We start from the raw sequence: 11,511 nt of genomic DNA, 5'->3' as shown, positions 1-11,511 counted from the left end.
TTTTTGTATCTATTTTTCATTTAACTCTAACTTACATTAAACACCTTTTTTATGTATAAGTTTACTAACATTAATGAGGCCAATTATTTTAGTTATTATTTTTTCACATTTATTTTGGTTTTTTTACTTTTCACTTATTAAAATTTATCTTATCTTAATATTCAATAACTTATCAGTCCTTAAGAGCTTATGAATTAACAAAATCATATGTTTCCTTATCCTCTATCTAGTGCCAAGGGTCCCAAATCATGTTCTCTTCAAGAACATCAAGTTCCAAGGGCGCGACAAGTTTCCCTTCAAACATTTGTGATTTGAATATGGGAAATAAATACTAGCATAAATGGTAACTCAATCGTCTCATTGTTTTCATTGTTGATAGTTTCATGTTGACTGAGGATCAAGGATCTCCTTGTTGCATGCCCTTTAGTAGTAATTTGTGAGCAGTTGTATCCATTATCCAACCCTCATAACATTGTGCAACTGTAAGAATAAGTACCTCTTGTACTTCATCTTGAGCCATGAATTGATTGCTAGCAGCTAATATCAAGGGGGTTGTTCAGTTAACACTCATCAATTGTGACAACATCCATCAGTGTAATCCATATACATAAGCATACCCACTATCTACCTTGTTGTGAAGGTAAATCCCCTCTGCGGACATAGGCAGTCCTTCTAGCCCAATGAGTGGGTCTAGCAACAAACTGAACAAACTAACATACACTTTCCTAGTTTATGTTTAAAAAATGCAGAGAGAAGGATAAACCTACCTCGCTTTGATGCTAATTGCTCAATCCTTTTGAAGATGACTTCGATTCTTTTGCTCCAGGCCTCGCTCCTTACTTGTTCTTCAAGTCTGAGTACCTACAAGGAAGATCAAAGGACTATGCAAAATACAAGAGCATATATGGCATACATCAAACATAAACTACTTAATAGATCAAGGAGTGTTAAGCTAAAAGCGTAAATATTTACACAATTACAAAAAGTGAACATCAAATGTATATATTAATAAGCTAAAAATGGAATCATACAACATATGCTTTGATGTTGGAGACCTCCTTTTGGTGGATGTCCAAGTCCAAGAAAATACTCTTGAAGCACTCCTTCTCCAAGCTAGAATGGATAGCATGTAAGAATAATCTAAGAATATGATGTAATCATCAATGGCCAACCATTTGGGGGTGGAAGGGAGTGGATTTATCTGAAGGGAGAGGGATTTAGGGATCCACAAAAGATGGTGGAAGGTCTAGATCTCGAGGGGAAATCCCATGATGATAATATCAAGAGGTCCAAATGGGAGAGCTCGACCATATCAACAATAACCAATATCCATCTCATTGTTCTCGAAGGTTGTAGTGTATGAAGCTTCTCCTCCAATTTGGGAAAGCCTTCTAGAAGAGGTTCAATGTGGACTTTCATATCAAAAGCTGCACTGGAAGTGCTAGCATAGAACAATGAAACCTTCCATTAGCATGGGCAAGCAGTGTAGCAAAACATGTTGATGCTAAAATTTAGGTTTTTAGTTAACCTTATTCAGAATGGATTCAGGGCATTTTTCCTTTGATTCTTCAAGGAGGTTTTGGTTTGTATATCATGATGGATATGTTGCACAGTTTTCAATGTTTTGGCACTTCAGGATATGGAACAGGAAATGAACAAGAGGTGTGACAAAATATTGTGTAACATATTCCCCCTAAAGAATGAAAGAAGAACATGGAGTGATGGTTTAGATGCTTTACAAGTTAGTGCAAGGACTAGAAAAACACCATTAGGAAACATATAAATCAAGCATATACATATACATATCTGACATCTCTGATGATCATGCCTAATTATACATGAATAAGCGTATAATAATACATGAATCTTTGGTATGGATGCAACCATCCGAATATAATGGATCATGTGTATGGATCCTTGGTATGGTTGCAACCATCCGAATAGAAAGGATCATGAATATGGATCCACGGTATCGTCGCACCGATACGTCCACAGGAAACATGCGTACAATCATGAATAACTCATAACTCCATGCAACCTGGATTTAATCACACAGAATCAAGGGTCTTGTGCTCCATCTTGGCCCAATCAATGTATAAATTCTAACATGTGAATAGATGTGTCGAAGTCGAACATGATAGAAAACCACTTGATTACCAGTCAATGATGTAAACCGTTAATATGCATGAGAGAAATCACCAATAATGACAATGCCTCTCAAGGTACAATCAACACAATCCACAAATGTGAATAATGAAGTTAAAGTCAAACACCTGTGGAATCATCCGATTGAAGGTCAATGATGTAAACCTATCGTCGAATGTGAAGAACTTACCATTATGGCATGCAAACTCTAATTTACTGGAAGGGAGTTTCTAGATCATCTTCTTGGATAATGAGTTGAAGTCAACAAGAAATGTTCCGTCGAAGGAGGGACATAGTGAGTCCCACATCATCGAAACGAAACAAAAGGATGTAGTAGAGTATATAAGTGTGGTCCAAGACTGTGGCATAAAGTCAGACGACGTATAAGCATAAAGAACTGTAGATAGGACTTCTCTTGAACACATCGACGACACAACTTCGGGGTTCAGTAGAATTTGACTCAATATAGGATCAGAGGTCATGACGACGAAATGGTATAATCATTTGAGAGGCAAATTGGATTTCCCAAACTAGGGAAGGTAAGTGACTAAGTGATGATGTATCAAACCAGAAACGAGCAACAAATGAGTGTCATGTTCAGGAGCAACATGCTTTCTTTACAGAATACAGGAGATGATCACTTTCACTTCCCCCCGCCATTTCTCGCGAGTGCCCCATATATTTTTTTTATCACAAGCTTGAAGGGGATAGCATATGCTTGCCATATAAGTTCATCCTTTAGATGAATCCATCCTAGTAAGTTTTACGAGCCCTAGGAAGGAGAAACTCAATCTCATCATGGTGACAAGTCCTGCATTGTTTATGTTTTACGAGTCTGATGAAGGTGAAACTCGACATATTTTTCATGTTTAGAGAGTTTGAAAAATAATTGAAAACGTAAACTCTATAGGTCCCTTTGCATAAATCGTCTTTTGAACACAAAATGGTAGAAAACAATATCCAAGAGAACCTCTTAGCCATGTTCAACTAAGGTATTCTTTTTTCGTACAATAGTCTATCTTAGTCTAGAAAAGGGTTAAACTTATACTGGGTAGATGTCATTTCATTTACTTTAATGAGTTCAAAATGACAAGTAATCGATAATATTTTCATTTTTTGAGAGTCAAAAAAGAGCTTAAAGATGACTTCAGGGGGTCGCTTTCTTTTTTTACGAGTAAAAAAAATGGTAACATAAAACTCATTGAATCAATCAAGATAAATCATCGTTACTAAGAATGTATGGCCTATCGCTGCATAAGGAAACACACATTACCGATTTCAACGAAAAATATTAAAAAATGAGTGAAATATGCCCTAATTTGGTAAAAATATTATTTAAAACTTATAAATAGGGCAAAATGTAAATCATTTTTACCATTTTATGAATTTGCAATTGTGAGAGAATTTTTACCTCATTTTACCTCAAGTAAGGAGCACGATCAATCCCGGTTACCATTCGCTGATCCACTTGTTGCAAGTAAGAGATCTATCCCTTCCCTTCATTTTGGTACTCATTTCATGCATTTTCATCCATAGATTAGGCTGCAACGAGGGCTTGCAAAAAAATTATATCGTGGGTGACCAGTGTGGGTTTTACCCATCAAAGTTTCGCTACTCACCGTGTGGTCAATTAGGCCCTCACGTTGATAGTGCGATAAAATTCATACACAGTCGCATTGGCGCCAAGGTAAAAATTTTATATGAAATCCTCCATGTTAAATAGTTTATCTTGGATTTTTTCTCCATGGAAGCTCATGAAATCTTGTTTTATTGATTTTCCATAGAATAATCAGTCCAAAATGGTAGTTGAATGGAATGAAAGGGGACATGAAGCTAATGACCATCAAGCTGCTCAGGATCAAGATTGTGTTGATGCCCTATGAGAATGTGGGTTGCTCAAGTTCTTCAGGATTCCTTGGATCGGATCACAACCTAGGATGTGGATCACCAACTATCCATGATCAGGGATCAAGAACGCAATATATATTTTGTCAACATTTATTTCATTATCAGGTTGTCTAGAAAGGGACAACAGGTTCAGTTTTTTGGAATGCACCCTAGAGGAGAGAGCATGGATATGCTCATTGCGATGCATTGTCTAGGGACCAAAAGGACCCAAAATCGATATAAAGACCATCACAAATCTCCCACTGCGAACAATCATGCATACTATGGCCTGAATAACTGGGGCTCAAGCAATGAATGAGGCGACAAAATCTCATTTCCAGTATGCAATCGAGTGTCTAAATCCCACGGTTTTCAATTGGAGTGGGGGTTTGTTGGTGTGCATGAATCGCCAACTTACCAAGTGCAAGTCAGGGAGTCTAAAAAAATTTGGTTTGAGATCTATTTTGGTGACGTTCTTCCTAAAATGTGTGTCATTGTTTTGCTATCAGTGGTTAGAAGTGAATGCATCAGCGCCTAGAGATCAATGATTACTCAGATGGGGTGAGCTGATGCCTCATCATGGAGGTGGCCAAAATATGTCATTCCCTCTAGCATTTTTTGGATGGTTACGTCAACAGCTAATCATGGTTGATGATTGGGCATATGCAAGCATGGATTTATGAGGAGATCCAGATCTTCCACTTCCATTAGGGGCACAGTGGACAGATTCAGGTAAAATCTATTTTTGAAGTTTTTTTTTTGTATGTGTACTAAGATTTAATCTATGATAATTCATAGGTGTGGGACCAGAGATACTTCCAGGGGTTTCTCTAGCAACTAGGCAAGTGGCATACCAGATTGAGGAAGCTCCTTATGAGGAGGGAGAAGATCCTATTGTCGAGGTAGAGCGTAACCTGGAAGCTTTAACCAGGGGCATTCTAGAGTACAACTTGATAGATGAGGTGCCATTGCACTACTGGAGGCATACTATAGGGGTTTCCGCCGGACTGTGTCGATTATTGGGCCGGTTCATTAGGGCTTATTTCGTGCTATCATGAGCACCGTGTGGGTGAATAACCAACTCTAGTTTTCTTTCTGGAATGTTGTAGGCTTATAATCCATGTGTCTCAAAGCACAAATGTTGTCATTTTGATGTAGCAAACTCTTTTGCAAACTCTCTCTCTATATATATGTGTGTGTGTGTGTGTGTGTTTTATGTTTACCATGTCTGTTATGTGATGCTTTATGATTTACATGTTTCACAAATGTCTATCTAACATGTAGTTAGCCAATGCATATGTTAGTCTATTCATGCATCTCAGAATGTGATGATAAGTAATAAAATCAAAGTCTCGTTCCAATAGATGAACTCACAAATACATTCTCAAAATTTGAGGGTTTCTAGCTTAATATTGTCCATTAAGTTGTAGTAATATGAGTTTTGAATCAAGATTCATGGTTAACTCCCTAATGCCAAGAGCGATATTTTATGAATTTTTTTTTATGACCGCACTATATTCGGCAATGTTGTTAGTCATATGACCTAAACATATACCTTGTAAATTCACTAACTCACCATTAGGGTCACAGATTTCCCATGTAGCAGAGGATAGATTAAGTGTACTATGATAAGCACCATCAGCAAAACTGACGTAATGGTGGGATGACATTTGCAAACCAAGTAGAGCATGAGGTAAGCAAAGGAAAACATTTACAAAAGAAAACTAACACACCAAAACAACAAGTTGCAAACTAATGAAAACAAACTAATGTACATAAGTATTTACACAGAAAATCATGCATAATAATTCTTTAGGTAAAGATTGTTTCGGGGCTCAACGAATATACTAACATATAGGCACCTTTTTGTAAAATGTGTTTGACAATGTAAGGCCCATGCCATATTGATTTGAATTTCCTAGCTCCCAATTTATCATTGGCTTGATCATGTAGCAAGACCACGTCACCCTCAACAAAAATGCAGGGAGAAACAGTTCTATCGTATTGAGCCTTAACTCATTTCTTCTAGGCTTGAATAAATAATGTTGCAAGATGGAAAGTTTCATTGAGCCTTTCGAGGTAAAGTAAACATTCCTCCTCAGGTGAGGTATCAAGGAGTAGTTTTACAACTAGTTTCAATGAAGGAATTTCACACTCAATTAGAAGAGTTGTCTTTAGACCATACACTAGCTAGAAGAGTGTGAATCTAGTGAAAGTCTTAGATGTGGTTCGGTAAACATAAAGATTTGAAAGTAACATGATATGGCAATTTAATTTATGCATCCAAATGGTGTGTTGAAGCATGGTAACCAAGAATTTGTTGACCGCCTCAACCTTGGCATTGTCCTATGGATAATAAGGAGTTGAGTTGTCATGACGCAAACCCAACTTAAAAGTGAGCTCTACCATCATGTAATTTTGGAAATGAGATCCATGATTAGTAACGATGGCTTGAGGGACACAAAATTGAGTTATGACATGGATGAAAAGAAATTGAGAGGTAGTTTTACCATCAGCATAATGTGTGGGCATCGCCTCAGCCCATTTAGTGAAATAATCAAAGACTATGATGATATATCCATGCCTCCCATCCAAGCGAGGGTTATATGTCATGAAATCAATACCCCAGCAAAGGGTTTTTTGGTAAAAACTAGGTGCCTGGGTGTGAGTGGGGCACGCTGTTTATGGTTGTAAATTTGGTAGATGTGACATTTTTGGATTGCTAAAATGAAATATTTAAAGATTGAAGACTAGAAATAACCGACAAGAAGGATTTTCTAAGCAGTAGCATATCTTAACATGTTACCACCGCAAGCCCCAAAGTGGTAGTCATTTAGGGCTCTCTCAGCTTCTTCAAGTGTCAAAAATCTATGTAGGATAGAATCGACACCAACACAGTACAAAGTATCACCAATAATCTGCTAGGGTTGGGACTGATGTCGAATGTGATGACGTTCAAAATTGGACAACTCTGATCGAAAAGTTTGGGTTTGGAGATAAATAATAACAGCCTCGTAACATTGGTCATGAGCGCTGATGAGAAAGAGAGTTTCATCGGGAATGAACTCATTAAAATCCATAGATGTGGTTGCGGAGGGAAGGTCACAAATTAACTCAACGAAAACCAGTGATCTCTTTAATTTGGCGGTAGCAAATTTCAAATCAAACTCCTGAAGGATAATAATCCTCTTATAATACTTTCCCCCCAACAACTAATGATTCAGAATATAATTCATTGGGTTGCAATCAGAATTCATGGTGGTTTTTTGCAAGAGAATATAGTGTTGAAAGCATTGAACAACGTGAACAACTACTAAAGCTAGTTTCTCGACATGAGCATATCGAGTCTTGGTATCAATAAAATTTTGTCTTAAGTAGTAGATCACATGTTCATTTCCATCATCATCATCTTGCACTAGTACCATGGAAATAGTTGTTGAAGAAAAGTGTAACTAGGTTCGGTATTTGTAAATTATGTAATTTTGATCTTTGTACTTGTCAATAAAAAGAAATATTATTTGTGTAAATTATTTGAATGAGTTTCTTGCTCATTCAATAGGTCTAGAAAATTCAAAGAATCAAAGTCATGTTAAAGCTTCTTGAGCATGTATATGGGTCAACCTAGTGTCAAGTAGCCCTCCAAGACAAGCACCATCCTCTATGAAGAAGAATGCTAGCAAAGTGAGATAAAAGAGAGTCATTTCACCCTAAAAAGAATTAGATTCACTCATGTCAGCTCAGTAAATAGACACAACACTTCACACTGTAATGTCGGTTTTTTTATGGAGATGTGACTACTATAAATACCTTGCTGATCACACAAATTCAAATCACTCTGAAACTTTGGACAACAGAGTGAATCTCAAACTAGTCTGTAACTTCGAATAAGTTCAGGAAGAACAGAGTCTTGGATATCTCAGTGGACAATGAAACCTTATCGGTGATATCAGTCTCATCTTAAATATGATAATAAATCTCTCGGTGCAAGGAGAATGTAGTCACAAGGTTTTATCACACGAAGAGGACAATCATGATCTTGGTAATAAAGATGATCTCATATTACACAATAGTACACACATCCTCAACATAAGCATCTCATAGTAATGATATCACTGTCTCGACATATTGAATGGAGTCACTATCCTAACAAGAAGGATTACAATGATCTTACTATGACAAGAAGAAGCTTGACAACCACACAATAATGCTTTCTCGGTATACTGAACTCAACCATGATCTCAATCTCAGGAAAGAAGAAACAATGATATCAACGAAGCGGCAACGATGGTGTGAAACAATGATTTCCTCAATGAAGAAGCGGTGATGATGAAGAACTCAACAATAAAAAAGGAGAGGATTGGTGTCTTAGTCTTGGAATGGCATAGTAAGTCAAGGGTTATGGCCTTGGAGTTCATCAATTGGAATCTATATAAGAAGAATTGTGATTGGGTTACCTCTCCAAGAGGGAGAGATTTTGGCCCTGGCAGAATGCCAACATCTTGTGTTCTTCTCTCTTTGCTTTTGGTAGCTATTTGATGAAATAAGAAATACACACTCTAATAATGTCAAAGAGAAGATTTTGCTAATAACAAAATTAAAAATTCCTCACAAATAGTTATCAAGTTGATAAGAATATCATTAACTATAACTACCCTAGATTCTTCAACATGGTTTCAGAGCTAAGTTGTTGAAGTTAAAGGAAGGGCAACAAAAGGAGACATACAAGGATCAGTTTTCAAGAAGGTCATCAAAGCAGTTGTAGGGCTTTAACAATACTGAAGGATCAGTCTACAACAATAGCCTACCTCAGTAGGGGTTTTTGTTGCATGTAAGATCTAGAAGACAATCTACAACAATCCTCATCAAAAGGCCACCAAGACCCTCATCAAGATGTCTACTAAAGAAGACAACTCTAAGGATTTCAAAATGAATATCACATCAGCTTGAAGAAAGTTGAAACCCTAGCGGAAGTCCTGATCTACAAAAGAAGGCAAAACATATTGAAGGCATTGTCATCTCCAAGGTTATGAAATCATGCAAGGGTCATCTCCTTACACTAGAAGAAGACCATCCAAGGAAGAAACAAATCATCCTCATCAAAAGGGAGAAACCTTTTCTATTCAAGGGTTTTTCACTTGAAAGAAGATCACCCACGAAGAAGCCCTCATACATCTTCTTCAAGCTTCATCAAGGTGAATATTTCATCTTCACATGACAAGTAAGTATCTTTTCAATTTATAAATTTGGTTAAATGACTTCATGAATTACAAGGACATCTATATAAGCAACATACCCATCTAGACCTTGGGGAAAAACCTATGATTAAAATTAGATAAGTAAGTCATTATGGTGCTTACTACGATAGAATAGTTGATAGATTCTTAGATTTTTTATTTTTATTTCGCTGAAGCAAGAGTCGTACCTTCTATTTCATTAAATCTAAAAACAACTTACATAAAATACAACAGTCCCAAAGGAACTGTGGGCCAAAGAAAAACATCCATGCCGAGACTGTTCAATCTCCCCTTAGAGATAGGAAGGACAAGGCTCAAATCGGGCCAGAAACATTCACACAATTAAAATTTAGAATTGGACCCAATGACGAGTTAGGGGAAAAACTAAAAGGATTTCGGGTCTGAATGGGGGGATAACCCTTGAGCATGTAGAGCGCGCGAAAGCCATTGATTCCCCCATGACTCAAAACAAGCTCAGAAGATATTCTTCCCCGGATCAACCCCATTTTCCTTAACCGTCGATCCTCCTCACCAGATCCAATGGCAGAGGGTAATATCGCAATACCTAGTAGCCCAGCGATCAGCCACGCAATAAACATCTTGGACCCACTAACTTGCTCACTTGTTCCTGACCGTAGATCCGTCTTGCATGATCCGACGGCCGAGGAGCATATCACACAAGCCTAACGCACCGATAATTACCGCGCGATGAGGGTGGTATTCCTTCCCCTTCCTATGCCATGTGTTTCTTGGTGAGTGGAATCGCTCCCAACTCCGCAAAATCGCCTCCTACTTGAAGGGCATGCGATGGACGATAAACCACCCTGCGAGCGGTATTTCTACCACAGAAAGGAAAACGGGGGTATTATGGATACTGAGAAAATCGGACTTCCAGCCCCATGCATCATCCCATCTCTGTGGCTGCATGAACCAGTGTAATATGAAAATCCATCTGTTCGGTCGACCATCCACAGGACAGTGTCTGCTCAGCAAATTCCATCTGAAACTTCTGTGTTCATACTGTCGAGGGTTGGGGAGGCCAATAGTGACCTGCATCCCCAGAATATTCTTACTACAGAAAAAACACTGCATAAGGAATCCTAATCAACTAGACCCTGCCTCTGTGTCTTTGTTTCAAAACACCATTATGTCCTCATCCACCTGGTCATGAAATTGCACCTTTAATCTATTCAGAGGCACCTCAGGCCAACTCAGCGTGACCCTGCTTTTGGTACAGAGCACTCCTTGATTGGCCAAGATGTCCGCCAAATTATTTGTTGTCCTTCGCACATGGTTAAAACTCACTCTATGTAAGCCTCAGATATGAAGTTGAATCCTTTGAAAGACCTGGAGTAGCCTCCATTGCTTTGAGACTTCTTCTGGCTCCGTGCCACAGCTGATTCTCTTGACCGAGTTTATGATTAACTCCGAATCAGCTCCGACAATAACATTCTGTAGATTATCTTGCTTCAAAAATTCTAAACATTGCTCCAGAGCCATTAATTCCACCATATTGTTAGTGGATCTTCCCAAATGGCAATGGAAAATGAAAAGGAGACTGTCATTTTCATCTCTCAACACCCCTCCAAAGCCAGCAATACCCGGGTTATCTTTGGAAGCCCCATCAATGTTGTATTTCAAAAAACCCTGAGGGGGAGGATGCCAATAATCCTGCTTAGTATCTAGTTTCAAAACCTTCCTATCCAGGCCCTGTGGAATAAGCCCCTGCATACCCAACTTAAGAAGTATCTGCGTTTCAGCTTCTAAAGGTGGATTCTTAGGGGAAGTTCGCACAATGGTACTTATCGTCTCCTTAAGTTGTCTTAAGATTTGCTCAAAAAGGCGTTGGGAGGAACTTTTTTCATTCTTAAAGATTCTGTTGTTCCTTTCTTTCCAGACAGTCCATATTATGAAGCTTGGCATTAAAGCCCAGGCTGAGCCTAGAAGTTCATAATCAGAGAAGTTGTGTCTCCAACTATTTAGGGTATTGATAATGCTTCCTTTGTCTCTGTCTGTCTGTTGGAAAATAATGGCAAGGTATCCCATAACCAAGAGGTGAAAATGAAATTATTGAGAAGGTGCTCCATTGTTTCCTCTTGGGCCCAAAACATCCCTCTTTCGAATGTTATCCCAAGTCAGAATTTTCTTATGATGAACCAACCACATGAAGAGTTTAATCTTCATCCATCCTTGATGTCTCCAAATGTTCTGCCAAACCTTGTCTGGTACATTGGAATCTAGCTCA

This window comes from Pinus tabuliformis, chromosome 2_2 (genome assembly GCF_031772625.1).
Source record: "Pinus tabuliformis cultivar Carrire ecotype Pingquan chromosome 2_2, CPIR1, whole genome shotgun sequence".
NCBI classification, from domain to species: Eukaryota; Viridiplantae; Streptophyta; class Pinopsida; order Pinales; family Pinaceae; genus Pinus; species Pinus tabuliformis.
Note: the sequence above shows the minus strand (reverse complement) of the source record.